This window comes from Agelaius phoeniceus, chromosome 2 (assembly GCF_051311805.1).
Source record: "Agelaius phoeniceus isolate bAgePho1 chromosome 2, bAgePho1.hap1, whole genome shotgun sequence".
Taxonomy (NCBI): domain Eukaryota; kingdom Metazoa; phylum Chordata; class Aves; order Passeriformes; family Icteridae; genus Agelaius; species Agelaius phoeniceus.
In genome coordinates this window covers 106,859,299-106,874,483 of record NC_135266.1, presented here as the reverse complement: position 1 = coordinate 106,874,483, position 15,185 = coordinate 106,859,299, and the positions used below count along the sequence as shown (strand labels likewise).

Here is a 15,185-nt window from a genome sequence, read left to right as displayed (position 1 = left end):
TCTGGGATATCGCTTTGGTCAGCTGGAATCAGCTCCCAACTCCTTGTGCACCCCTAGCCCACTTACTGGTGGGGTCTTGTGAGAGACAGAAAAGGCCCTGACTCTCTGATCACTGCTCAGTGATAACAAAAACATCCCTGTGTTATCAGCATTTTTTCCATCACAAATCCAAAACACAGCCCCACACCAGCCACAATGAAGGAAATGAACTCTACCCCAGCCAAACCCAGAACATGCTCTAAGGAATCAGTGACACTGCTAGCCTTTAAAAGGGCTGCACATCTGCTCTTTTTGCAACATGCAACGCTGAATTGGCTTCAGTACTCCATGTAAATCAAGATTAAAAAACCTTGTATATATTTATCTTAAGGCAAAGGATATTGAGCTATCTGGCTTCTTTTATAGTCTACAGGAAAAGGGTAGAAATGGTAGAAAACTGTATAATACTCTCTGCATTGCTGAGTTTGGTCTAAAAATCTAGAAATACTTACTATATATATATTTCACTTGGGCATATAAATATTCTTTCAGTACATTATTGAGATAGACACTCATCTAAGACTGTGTAGGAAATAGCTTATTTATGGGGTACTTTAATACTGAATCAAAATATGATCTTGGGTAAACAAGGTCAGTTACTATTTTACTGTGACACTTCAGCTTTCCTCACTTTAAATGAGGTTGTGGGAAATGGAGTGTGATGGCTCTTCTCTGTATGAGAAAAAGCCTGGAAGGGACCCAAAACTGTTTTCTGGAAGCAAGTACAGAAAGACTAGTGAATATAGATATAGGAGTCATCAGTTGTTCAAGGACAGTCCTACAATATTTTAAGGGCTGGCACCAGAAATGGGGCTCTTTCTTGGCCTAAATGCTGCCCTGAAATGTCTTTATTTTCCTGGTGGCTGATGGGAGGGGAGCTGAGCAGTGCCTGCTGCACTACGTCACCCTGAAGGCCCTCAGACAGGGGCTTTGATGTGCAAGGCAGCAAACTGCTGACTTCTGGGGTTGTGTTTTTATTTCTTTGTGCAGTTGTTTTCATTTTTCATGTTACATGTCAGTGCTGTATTGCTCTTAGTGGAAATTTTGGAATCTAGGCATGTTTTATTAATGCATCTAGTTTTTCATTCTATTCCTGCATTTAAGAGAAAGGAGAAAATATCTTGTTATAAGAAAATCCTTAATGTTATAAATTTAACTGTTTTCACCAAGGGAGTTTGAGCTCTGTGTCACTATCCAGCAATTATAAAATTAAGCAGAAAGAATTTGTTATGAAAACTATCAGTTAATGTTTTTGCAAACTGTCTTTAGAAAGATTAAAAAAGTGACACTGAGTGAAGTGAAAATCGTAGAAGAGTACCATGATTAATGACAGCTTATGTTTGTGACCTCATTTGAGTTCATGGAGCAATGAAAGCTGTCTCTGAAGGGCAAAAGTAGAGAAATATCTTTGCCAAATTCATAGGTTAGGTGGCTGGATCAAGGAGGGTTGGACTTCTTTTAATATGAATAAAGAAGTCCAAAAGGGCCAATGACACAGACATTGAAAAAAAACCCCTTAGATTGGCAAGATAATTATTAAAAATTATTCAGGTAATCTCAGACAATGTATAACCACAGAAAGGGGTAGAAGCAGACCAAAACAACATGGAAGGAAGGGTACAGCTCTTATTAACTATCAGCTGTAACATGAACTCAGTTACCTTGGTAGTGGAAGCAGACTTGCTTTGTTAACAAAGCTTGAGCTAACTTACCTTTGCAGCCAGCTGATTAGCAGGGATAGATCCCTCATGCAGCTGAGATAAATTCAGTTTCACCAGATGGCTCTGCATTGTGCAGTATGTATCCAAAATGGCTAAAGAGAGGCTCGCAAAAGCCAAAATTATCTTGAAAGTCAAAAACTAACCCACATTCTTGCAATTCCAATCCAGCATCAAAGTGGTTGAAATGAGAAGGAATTTTCTTCACAAATCCTACCCTACATTTTATAAATATTTTATATGACATGTATAGACTTTCTATTCTGGCTGGCAGTGTCCTGGTTCTGGCAGAATATACGTTTTGTGCAGAATTTTACTTGGAAGAAAAAAGTGGAGGACATTAACTTTGAGGGCAGAAAGCTGGCACTGAACCACTAGGGAACTTAATTGTGCTGCAAGAGGCTATGAGTGCAATGTCATTGTTTTGAAATCTATTGCTAAACACATCAAAGGCTGTTTTTACACTAGTTGAATTCTTGATGTTGAATGTTTTCATGGCTGGAAATAAGTTTAAGTAGATATGGAGATGGAAAAATGCCCCGATCACAACCTGCTCAGTATCTCAGAAGTGTAATCAAGTCTTCTTGTTCACAGCAAAGATAAACTGATACTTTTGTCTCTAGATCTGATCTTCTGTTGGTAGTTTGGAGGACTGTGAGAGGAGCAAGAAGCTTTGGGCTGAGGTAGCAACATGAAGATGACTGACCTCAATATGGGGCTGTAGCAAGGAAGCCAGGCTTGCCTGCTTCTGTTATTAGCTGCTTGGTCCTTGGGATTAAATTTTGCCCAGCCACTAAAAAATCTAAGGGATTATTCTTTTATATACATCAAAAAGGAGATAAGGATTATGGGGGTGTCATGCTTTGAAGAAAGGCCAAGAGGCAGTAAGAAACATATTTAAAACATTTTGGGCTTTTCAAGGTAGGTGGAGTGGTGTTTGGTTCTACTAATGTTGGTATGAGGACAAACCTAGAAGACCTATCCTGAAAAATACACTGTAGCTGATTTGTGGCCATTTTAATGCATCTGATCTAGTCTGTAGAATTTGTGATGTTTTGCACCTGGTAGAGTGGGTGGGGAATTTATAGCTATGCAATGAAAATTGATGTTTCTATAAAATCTGAGCTAGCTTTGGATGATGTTTGTTACCAAAAATTTTTGAGTGTAACACAGGTATGAAATAGAAAAATTATATTCCACCCCAGGTCAAGTCTTCTCAAAACAAATAAAAAAATCACCAAATAAAAACTTTAATCTGGATGGAGAAAAGTGCACATAGCAAGTTCTATTTTAGCATGTCATATTATCAGAAAAGCAGTTGGGCTTGTGCTCTCCTATATGTTCCATGCTCAAAACAAGGAACAGGAGATATTAGATTTGCACAAAAAGTGCGTATGTATACAATGGAAAATTTCACCCTAGGACTCTCCCAACCACAAAAATTATCTTTGTTTCAAAAATTGCCCTTATTCAAAGAGCGTTCAGTCAAATTCATGGATGAAAAACTTGTGAAGAACTGTTAAACACATTGGTATTACCTCTAACTCAGGAAATCCCTGACATGTGAATTGCTGCAGCCTAGGAAGTTATAGCAGGGAAGTATCTCTGCATTTTTCTCTTAGGCATCCATTTACATTTTCCTTAGTGCCATCCTCAGGAATCAATTTACTTCAGCTATAATAAATAAAATACAGTTGAGCACGTGGTATATGCACAAAACCAAAACCAGCTAGTCATTAAATTGTTTTATTCTTTTTTGGGAATTTAGATGGTTCATAAAATAAAGTGGAAACACTGTTTTCAATTAAAACAAGATATTTTGGTTTCTTGAATGTTCAGAGGCATTTACAATTTATTGGCAAAATTGAAATATTTCTGCATTTTTAAATCCTTTTGGAATGTCCCGTTCAACATCAAATTTTTTAATTTGCTATTCTTTGACCATCTTGGTAATGAAAGAAAATCCAAAATGATAAAACATCTTGCTATGTAAAAATTTGTTTTGTTGAGAATTTTTAGCAGGTTGCTGTATTAGAGTATGTAAGGCTGTATTTCCTTTTTCTATTAACAGGGATGCTGACTTTTCCTAAAGCCTGCCCATCAAATACTTATGAAATAACCACTGTGTGTGTGAAATAGCTTCTTCTTAGATTCCCATTAATTTCTCCCAGGAAATTTATATTCTATGGCTGTTTCCTGTAGATTACTTCAATTAGTGTAAGACTTTTGGTGAGAGGCAGTTATAATGCTTTGGATCTTTAAGTTATTAACATATCATTCATGGTAATACATGCAAAATCTTGACAATGATGTAGATTTACTGTCCAAGCAGAATGGGCTAAGTACATATTTTTAGTGAAAGCTGTCATTGTTAAACCATCTGCTTTAATTGGTCTACAAAACTGAAATTATTTCCCTTTGTTTCTTATTCTGCAAAATATGGGCATAGAATTAAGACTATGATAATGATGATTGCCATGCTGAAAAAAAAATATTTACATTGTAAACAACACCCAAGCACTACTTAAAGTTGAAAACAAGAATATAAAGAAGGACAATCTGTTGGTGTTTTGTAACAAAATGTATTTCCACTTAAGTCACTGAAAACCAACAAAATGCTGAATGCAGTTGCCACAATTTTTAGAAGGTTACAATGATCAGAGAGATCTGGAAAATTCTGGGTTTTAATGCTTCTGTGGAGATGTTTCTAAATACTCAACATTGTGTCATTGTAAAAAAAATATAATAATTGCATTTTCAAATTGCTTCATGAATTCTTTTTGAGGACAGTCTGGTTCTCCTTCCAATCTAAATTTGGAAACCAACATCAACAGGAATGTTGATGTGAATGCAAACCATTATGTTGAGTTACATAATTTGAGTATGCATATTCATTTTCTGGCATGTTTGTGAAACTATATTTGTGTCTTTTCTAAAAAAATTTGACTTAACTGACTACATAAAGTCCTGCCCCACAGCTGCATTTTCCTGTGCCATTCTGGTACATATCTGAGACTGTCTGGGATTTTATTGCATTATCAGTCATTTTCCCTGTAGAGGGCAATGATAATCACCTGTCCCTTACTGGCCTGTGTAGAAGATGTGAAATATTTGAGACAAAACTTGCCTTCCTGTGCTCTGTGTTTGTTCAGAGCCCAGGGCAGGGGCCAGGGGAGCATCCAGGGGTTCACACACAGCAAGTCACACCCGTGGTGCTGTCAAGGGAAATGGGCACAGTAGTTGGAGAAATGTGGTAAAGAGGGTTATTTCCAAAACTCTGCCTACTTTCTTTGGTGCTTCTGTCAGATTGCCTTTTAGAAACATGGCTACGACAGGGTGTGGAGACAGCCTGGAATTCCAGCCCAAACAATGACTGAGCAGTCACTCTGATCCCTGTCCATTGTCTGAAGTCAGAGGTCTCCAGCTGCACATGAGCAGGTGTTGGGAGCAGTGGGTATGTGAGACATTGTGTCACTAGAGTTCTGTGTGTGCCCTAAATGACAATATTTCCTTCCTTCTTTAATTTACCTGCTCAGCCTCCTTTTAGCTTTGTTTCTTTTATGCCAGTGCCTGTGGAATGCACAAATATATGTCCTCACTAAAACATGTCTCTAAGACAGAGCTGGGTACAAACTTTGTGCACCTCACCAACAGTGGCCTCATACCCCTAATGGTTAGGCTCTCCTACCTTGTAGATACATTATTCCTTTTCTCTCATTTCTTTGAATAGTTTCTGTTAGCTTGTTATTTGTGTGACTTATTAAAATTTTTCAAAGACTTCTTTGTATCTTTCAACTCCTCATGCCTTCCTACCAATGCAGCTATTTGAATCTTGATATTCGTTGTAGCAATCAGAGCAATATCTTGACATCACTGCACACCTAAAGAATCTGGAGCTTGTATTGTTGCTCAACAATTATTTAGACAAAAATCCTGTCCAAATGACAAAAAAGAAGAAGCAAAAAATAAACAAAAACAATGCAGTGCTGTGTGTTAAGAACAGGATGTTAAGGGTTGGAATGGACCTCAAAACTCATCAAGTTTGAAATTCCCTGCCATGGGCAGGGACATCTTCCACTATCCCAGGTTGCACTGAGCCCCATGCAACCTGTCATTGAACACTTCCAGGGATGGCACAGCCACAGCTTCTCTGGGCAACCTGTGCCAGGGCCTCACCACCTTCAGAGGGAAGAATTTCTTCCTAATATTCAACTGAAATTTCATATTTTTCATTTTAGACCCATTGTTTCTTATTCCATCACTGCCATTCCTGATGAAGCCCCTCTCCACCTTTCCTGTAGGCCCCTGACAGCCTTGCTATCAGGTCTCCACACAGTCTCAATATTTATGTTACAGCAAACTCTGTCAGTTTCAGTACATAAATCCCACTTTATTTCTTTAAAATGTGGACATTCTCTGGTTGTTCAACATTAACATTGTACAAGAACATGTAGATTCTTCTCTACAATCATGTTAATAACCAGTCCCTGTAAATGGTGTTATTTTGCTCTATTAAAAATATTTTAAAAATACAGTTAATTATGCATTTCCTAAGTACAAGGATGTAAATCAAGGGTGTTTGACTCACAGTGCTGAAGGATACAGAATCACCTGTGATCAGAGACCTCTCTGCTTATCTGGACTCATATTCTATTTTCTGATTTTTGTTAGTCAGGTGCTCTCTGAAAAACTGGTGTGAATATATAGAGAGCATTACTTTGAAGAATTCAACTAGTCATAAACACATCCTTTACCACATTTGGAAAAGGAGGGAATGGAAAATACAGAACTGATTTTTAGGAGATTACCTTTTGAGATAATAAATTTATCAGCTCTTTTCCAACTTTTATGTACAGCTAGTGAACTAGACAATTTGCTCTCTCTTTTCTTTGTACACAGAATATTTTGAACTTTGATAATAGCAAGTTTATTTCCCACTGTACTTAAAACAATTCAGTCCATTGGTTCTGTCCTCCCTATTGGTGGATCTTTTCAGCAAGTCTCCCAGTGTGCATTTTCACTTTGATCATGCCCTTTCCATCCAGTTTAAGGGAATTAGATGGATTCTCAAGGGAGCTCAAGTAACTTTTCAGGTTGGTTTTGTTGAGGTAATTCACTCATTGGTGAAAAAATGGAACACCAACAAGTAAATATAGGAGCAAAGTCAGATTCCTTTTTCACTGGGATAATCCTTGAAAATAAAGCCTTGTATGATGTAAATTCATGCAGAATCATAGAGCTAAGTGCATCTAGTAAGCAACAGGCAGCAAGTCAGCTCAGGAAAAAGTGTATTTACTGCAGGCAAAGGTCCTGTGAATTGCTTACTTAAGACAAAACAATGTAAGTGCCCTCCAAGGAAATGTTTGAAAGAAAGAGGAGTTTATGTCACTAGTCAGTTTGAAAGGGGTTGGTGGGGTTTTTTTCATCTCTTTGACCTGATAATCTGAAGCATCAGCAGCCTCTTTCCATATGGAAATCTCGGTATTACAAGTTTTCTCTAGTACCTCCGTTAACTTCTGTTGAGCTAGTTCTACATTTTAAACTTGCAATAATTCACAGTCCCTTCTTGTTTCCTGGACAGAAATGTGCCTCCAGCTTGCATAATTTACCCCCCTTTGTTAGTTGCAATATTCTTTGCCGCATAGATAACCTTAATGTTTATTTTTTTCCTACTTAACCCTGATAGGCAGTTTAAGCTAATATTTATCCTGTGTATTTTTGGCCAGATGCTAGAAATCCTGATAAAATACCACATCTAGAATCTTTGAAAAATAATGAACGAATGTGCCATTCTAGTGGTGTTCTTTGCCACTGTATGTGGATGAAACACTTTAAAGAACCTAAAGGACTTCAACAGGTTGCACAGACCACACTTGCAGGATACAAAATAAGCTTTGTGTTTACTTTTATTGAAAGAATTAACATATATTTGGTATTCACTAATATCCATTCCAACTCCTGTTTCTCTGAATAATGAGTCAGTTGCATCCCTTCTGTCCAAATCTGGGGCTCTTGTGAGCATGGAAAATGAAACATTCTTTAAAGGAATTATCATAAAATCACAGAATGTTTTGGGTTGGAAGAGATCTTAAAAAAATCATCTAATTCCAAACCCCTGCCATGGGCAAGAACACCTTCTACTAGACCAGGCTGCTCAGAGCCCCATCCAACCTGGCCTTGAACACTTCCAGGGATTACCTCAGTTTTGTTTTAAACTCTCTTGTCAACTCTCTGCTTCACAGTGGTATTTGAAAAAGAAGTTCCATTTGTGTGGTAGCCTCAAATGTATTCAGTGACTGTTTATCACAGCAACATACAACAGACATCTGTTAGGAGTGCATTTTGCTAAATTAGCTATTGGATTTGCCTGGGCCAATGAGAGAGGAAGCCTCAGTATCACTTGTGAGAATGCTGGGAAGTGCTATTTAGAGAAACAAGCTCATTTTCTCAGCTGTTACATGGCTGTACATAATCTTTATAGCAGCACCTAAATGCATTAATGACTTTCACAGATCAGTTTATTTTTTTGATTTTATTACAAAGATAATGCAACCTGTTAACTGTTCCCTGGTGAGTTGCTCTGATCAGTAATGAATTTTGGAGATAACACCAGGTATTGCTATCTTCTATTAGAGGAAGATTGCTATTTTTGCTTGTGCCTCTAGTTTGTCTTGTTTGTCTCTATATTTATTTTGTGTTTTTATTGTTATGTTATAACTGTTATGAACAATTTGTGAATAAGAGCCAGCCTTTAACAATGCTAGAATTATGCCTCCATGCAGATTTTAATGTTCATGCATAAAAATACATTGTGTTTAGCTTTTACATTAAAAGTTACAGTATATTGGGAAAGGATACTTGAAATAATATCTTTGTGTGTTTGTAATATTTATGTTCTTTAATACTATTTAAGGAAAGTACAAGTGAAGGAACATCTCATATTGAAGATAGCAAATTTGCTAATTCTGTTTGGCATTGTAGGATGAATGTACATTGTTGGGGGAATCACAGTCAATAGTTCTGTGCTGTGTTGGTTTGTTTTTTTATTTAGTGAAAACAGACTAGGAATAAACAGTTTAAACTTGACTTGTGCCAAGAGACCAGGTACAAGTGGAAAGTCAGTGAACATCTGCATTGGTTTTGTATAAAAACCCAATCAGACTCATGCTTGGCATGCACACTCTGTATGAGTTTTACGAGAACTTCTTAGTTCTCATTTCCTGATTTGCTCAGTAGTACAACACATCATCTTGATCTGTTTTCTGTGAACACAGTGCTTGAAACCTTTCACACAAGCATTTTCCTAGCCTAGGCTGGCCTAGAAAAGGAAGGATCCTAGAAATTCTTAGGAACATTTGAAAAATCTTCCAGCCTGAGAGAAAACACTGTATTTATAGAGAACTTATTGAAAAAGTAAAATACCCCAAACTGTGATGAGCTGCAAAAATTAGTTGAAAAAATGCTTGGAGAAAATAAGGACAAAAAAAGCCAGGGCAATGCCTGTGTGTGACTTGCTCAACTTTTCCCTTCCAAAAAGAAAGAAACAATTAAAAATTCTATGCAAAAAGTTCTTGAACTTTTAAGGAAAAATTTTGGCCCCAATTAAAACATTTGGGTGTTTTTATAGATATTAGATAGCAAGGTAATGAGAATCTTTACTAGAAACACATTTTAATTAATTAATTAATTGACACATTTCTTCTTTCAGCTTTTTTATTGAATCAGAAATGGAATGTATCTTGTTCAGTTCTGTTCTGTGGAGGCTAAAATGTGGAGGGCATTCTAGCACCCATCAGAAAACTCTGTATAAGATAATATAGGAGATTTACCACCATATATTTTTATGGTTAGTAATTCAGTGATGAAAGGGATCTATTCCTTCAAAAAGAGTGGAAAATATTTCTCTTATGGCACTGCACAGCATTTCAAATAATTGTGATGGGTAAATGGATGCAGCAAGATTGGAAAAGTGGCTGAGTTTATGCAATACTTTGTGTTGTCTCAGACAGTGTATGTGTGGCTGCCTGTCCCACGTTTTTGGGGAGTGCTTGTTAAGTTTTAATGCTCTTAGGAAGATGGACCAAGGAATAGCAATACTCCTGTGCAGGAGGCAGTTTCATTTGTCCACTGTAACACGGAAGTTGGACTTCAAGGCCTCTTCTATACACAGATCTGTCACAGGTAGAGTTGTGGATTAAAATTAAGGATTTCTGCACGTGGAAGTAGTGTCATTTTATGTAAGAACTTTGACTTCTGGCTTCCTCTTTCTTCCCATTTTACTGGGAAAACTCAATGTTGACACTTACATTGAAACCCTCTTGGAATGTTCAACATGATTGCAAAGCAACTTCTGGCTAGTGAAAAAAAAGTTTTGGTTGTCATGTAAGAGAGTGAAATTCGTTGAGGTCAACAGGCAAATTTAAATTCCTGCAGCAAAGATTTTTTGATCTGATGGCTGTTGAGGATATAAGCACAGCTTTCCTTTGAAGTGAATGTTGAAGCTAGAGATGTCTTCTAGCCAAAAATATCCACACAATCTTCACCAATATGCTTTTATTTTGTGACTTTGTTTTGTGGTTTGTTTGTATTTAAAATCTGCTGTGAATGTAACGTTTCTGTTGTACGGCAAAAAAAAAAGGCAAACAAATGGGGAAAATTAAATGAAGAAAGGTGATTTGATAGGAAAATGATTACTGAGTAACATAGAAAAAGGGTTTGGGAAGAGATAAAAAGAAAAATTTCCACCAGAAAGCAGAGGTACTAGCAAAGAAATAATGTCAGAGTTGGAAGTAGTAAAATTATTAATTTACATTGTTTTGGAAGTTGTTTCCATAGATTTTATCATAAACTGTCCTAATGCACTCTGATTCTGCTGTTTTCACTACAGTCTCTGGCTCTAATTAAAGCAAGGACATTTGATTTTGGAACGTGATTGTTACCTTGGAGCTGTTCTTCTGGAGTCTGTTAATGGTTTGTCAAAACCTTCTTTATGCTGCATTTTGCAAGAAATCTTGTGGGAAGCTGTTCCTTGTTATGGGATTTTGGCATCTGTTCTTCATACTCAGGAGCAAAAAGTGCTGAGACCATGAAAGGAAGCTGGCAGTCAGGGTAGGTAGATGGGAGGGAGACACATTTTTCTCATATAGAAAATATCCCTCTTTTCCTCTGTGTGCAGCATGCAGACATTGCTGGCAGGAAAATGGATGTTTCAGCAAAGCACCCAAGGGCTCTCTGTCTCTGGGGGCACAAAATTACCTTCTTATGTTCTACAGGTGGTTCCTCCATCAATGTCAGGCAATGTAGTTTAGTGAGCAAACCTGGTAACTTTGAGCTGTCTGTGCACTACTACTACATTGACTAAAAAATACTCATATTTCACAAAATGCTAGAGTAAAGCTAATTGTTATTTTTAAAGGGTAATTTGCAGAGCTTTTTGCTCTGTTATAGAGGATCATGCCTTCGAATAGGCTTCTCTTTCTCTTTTTGTTTTTTGCTGCTCTTAACAAGAGAGGAAGAAGCAGGGAGATGAAGTGGTGGCTTCAGACCAAAAATGCTATTAGCTTATCCTTCCTTCTCAAGAGAAGTGACTGCATAAGTATTATTTATTTTCCAAAGTAGAAATCAGACAATGATTTTTGTGTGTGTGTGTGTGTGTGTGTGTGAATCCAACCACTATAGACTGTGGCTTTCTTGGCTGGGTCCAAACTTGGGTTTAACTGCTATTACATTTTTTTAATTACTGATTTCACTTTTATTTGTTGAAGTCATAGGTTTTTGTATTTATCAAAGAAAGGCTACATGATCATAGCAGACATAAGAGATTAAATCCCTAGTCTCAATTCAGCGAAACAATGCACATATTGTCACTAAAACTGTTTCTTTTCTCCTCTTTGATTTGAGGTACCTAATTAATTATAATGTTCAGACAATAAAAATCTCCAGCTTTTATTATTAAGCTTTGTAAATTAGGGCCTTACTCTACCACTTTGTCTCCCTTTGAACAGTCCCTTTACACAAGTAATTGTACTCTTGCAGTGATTGGGATTACTTACATGGCAAGAAAGGACTCAGGCAAGGAGGAAGTTTGATTCCAGACTTGAATAATGAGATGAGATGCTTTGAAAATGTTTGAGTTGGTGGGTAGTGTTGCAGTTTTTACAGATGTGTCATGCAGAAGTTGAAGCACTCCTTATTTGAAAAGCGAAAGATAAGAGCCTTCACCCTGGAAGGGCAATGCAATACCCATTCCTGAATGCTTCCAGCATTGGTCTCACTCTGTTCTGAAGTGGGAATCCAGCTGATGATCCCTGAAATCAAATAATCTGGCTGTCTCTTCCCATTCATAGCAAGCAGAATACATTATGGAAAATCTATTAGGCCAGTTGTATCTATCTGTTACGTTTTTGGGAAGTGGAGCATTCTCCATCTTCCATCCTTTCTCATCTGCCCATAGGCAGATCTGTCATTTCTCTAACTCCACCTGCCTCATGCTTCCCTTATCCATTCAAGTGTAGCTGGCTGCTGGAAAACTTTCACTGCTAATGGTGGCCATTGAGAAGTATGACGAACTGATAATTAAGAGTTGTGTGGGCAATATTGCCTTTTAAATCTAAGGCAGGTTTGCTCAGAATTTAGCCATCTTCTGCCGAGCTTGCTAGTTGGGGAAGGCTTTGATTTAGGCTCTGGCAGAGGTCCCTGAGTGTTTTCAGTTTGCTTTGGTTTCTTTGAGTGCCTTTGGCAGAATTCTTGGTTTCTTGGATTTTTTACAGCACCATCTTTCTAAAAACACCATAGTAGCTCTTGAATTATGTGCTGAGATTATCATCCCTTCTAGCTCTGAATTTAATTTGCAGAGTGATAAAATTTATAAAAATACAGACCTTTACTGTTAAAACTTGACAGTAATGTAGGAAACTCTCCCAGAGCTGTGGCATTTTTAGTTCAATCCATGGAGTTAATATTGTTTGTTTTGCTAGGTATCCTTATGGGAAAAGAAATCCAACTTTAAATGTGGTGATAGAATGACTTAAACACATGCTGGAAACAGCTATAACTTGTATGCCTGGAGGTATTCCCCTCAAGGTTCAGACTGCCCTATAGCTATCCTTGTTATTATATACCCTACTCCCCTTAGGATTCCCATTTTTTCTGGAGGTACAAAATCAGGTTAATTCATAGTCTTTCTGTTTATGCATAATCACAAAGTTTTGGAAATGAAATGCCACAAAGTGTGATTGGTCCTCAGAAAAGCACTGCATTTATGAAAAACAGTTTAAACATGACTTCTTTAGTTATATATGCAACTAATATGCACTGGAAGAACTGGCATCAAGTTCATGACTGCATTTCAAGTGGCTTCTTCTATAGTCTTTTAAAGAATAAGTAAGTAAAATGGATTAAAAATTGCATTAGGGCTTACAGTTCCTAGCAGTCCCTTTTTTAAAAGAAATGGGCCTATTGTATGTTTTTTATTGGAAGCCACAAGCAGAATATAGCAACTATGCTGCTAACACTTTCAAAGCTGTTATTATATTAAAAAAAAAAGTAAACAAAAGAATGACCACATAGAGTTTATTTTTTACAAGGTTGTGTGGTCCTCTAAGAAATAATAATATGCAAAATAAAAAGTCTTTTAATAGTCAGCTTGGGTCTAGTAGAGGTGTTGGCATATATTAATCTTTCTGCCTGAGAGGTTGTGAGTAAGAGAAATTAATCTCTACTTGTTTGATTTCTTTCTCAGTGTTATTAAAGGGTTTGTATATAGGAATGTGTGCATTTATCATATCACTCCCTTTTGAATACTCAAACCATTTCTACAAACTGAATCTACATTCTAAAGCTTTTCTTAATTGCTATGACTGGGCCTATTACTTCCCAAACTTTCAGGTCAGGAGCCATGAGCCTTTTACCTTTTAGAGGCTCTGGAGCCTCTAGCTGTGTTCTACTCTACAACCAAGGTACCTTCCCTTCCCAATAACTTGGGTAATCCTTTTCTGGGCTTACAGGACAGTCTTAGTTTGAGCTACCACACGTGAGTGAACCATAAACTAACAGGCATTCAGTCTCTGTTCAAACCAAAAACTCACTTTTGTTTCAAACAGTGTAAGAGATAAATCAGTGTATTTCCACACCTTGTTCCATCACACCTCTCAGTGAAAAAGCCAGAACTGATTGATTATGGCACCAAGAAGTCTTCCTTTCTCTTTATCAGTGTTTTCTAGAATGTGATTTCTCCAGTCATATTTCTCTTTTTCTCTTTTAAAGGAAAAGGAAACTATCGCCTCACTTTATAAATTCTAGTTATTTTTTGTTAGATGACCTTCTGACTGGTCAGATGATTAAAAAATATCTACTTATCTAAAGTATGGCTAGCGACCATTCTAGTGTGACAAAAATAGTGAAGACATCATTACTCCTCCTATGCAAAAGGATGTTCAATAAATTATTCACAGAAGCTTTTGTCCAAGCAGTATTCATGAAGATTTACTTTTCCTTCTCTGCCAACCCTGTCCAATTTATCCCACAGATGAAAATTTTCTCTTGTTTGATGCAGTGTTCACAAAGACAACACAGAAGACAAATATGTTTCATTCTACAAGGATTTCTCAGGGGCAGGTACACAGAACTGATGTGGTCAGAGAAGTCAAGTTGTCCTTAAGGAAACCTGTAGGAATATGCAGGAATAGTTCAATGGCCTATGTGGATGAACAAGAAGCTCCTGAACAAACTCAAACACAAAAAGGAAGTCTGCAGAGGGTGAAAGCAAGGACAGGTAGCCTGGGAGAAATATTGAGAAATTTTCTGAGCCACCAGGAGTCAGGTTAAGTAAGCTAAAGCCTTGATAGAGTTAAATCTGGTCAGGGACATCAAGGGCAACAAGGGCAACAGCTCCATTAGTGTTTGGATTTGTTTCTTTACCACTGCATTAGCAGCTCTTCTTAGCACTGGAGTCTCACCACAGTGGGGCTGCACTGGTGTAAACTGCTATGCCCAGCCTATGAGGACACACCCAGACACAGCAGTGGTGGGAGATTCTCTCCTCAAAGTGCAGACTGTGGAGCTGAGGCCACATCTAATGAGCAAAGAACAACCTCTCCTCCTCTTAGATCAAGGGCTACGAAAGATGCAGTCTTGTAGCTTCAGCTTTTTTGTTACACTGTAATCAGATTTTTCCAACCTTATCTCTTATGACATTGCAGGTACTATTCAAATAATTTGCATAAAATATATCAACCAAACTGTGTTTTGAAATAACAAATTACATGGCTCAAATGAAAGGAATTAGTACAGAATAGGGCTGGCTGCCAATGAGTGTCCTCTGGCTTCTACATCTCATTTTGAGACGTAAATTGAGTATTTTTGGGGCAGTCCAGCCTTCCAACACGTACATCTCAACAGTTCACTTTCCTGATTAACCTTCATTTGCTC

The 15,185-nt window shown here is 37.4% G+C and overlaps 1 protein-coding gene across 7 annotated transcripts in view; it reads left to right on the top strand.

Annotated features, from left to right (window-relative positions):
- LOC129134979 (uncharacterized) overlaps window positions 1-15,185 on the top strand; it is a 279,312-nt gene that overhangs the window by 5,203 nt on the left and 258,924 nt on the right. Inside the window, exon 1 of one of the 7 annotated variants that reach the window (XR_013181064.1) lies at window positions 8,204-8,370. The exons of the other annotated variants lie outside the window; for them this stretch is intronic. The gene's annotated coding sequence lies outside the window, so the exon portion shown is untranslated. Of the gene's footprint in view, window positions 1-8,203; window positions 8,371-15,185 lie in introns of those variants that run through there. 7 annotated transcript variants of the gene reach the window in all.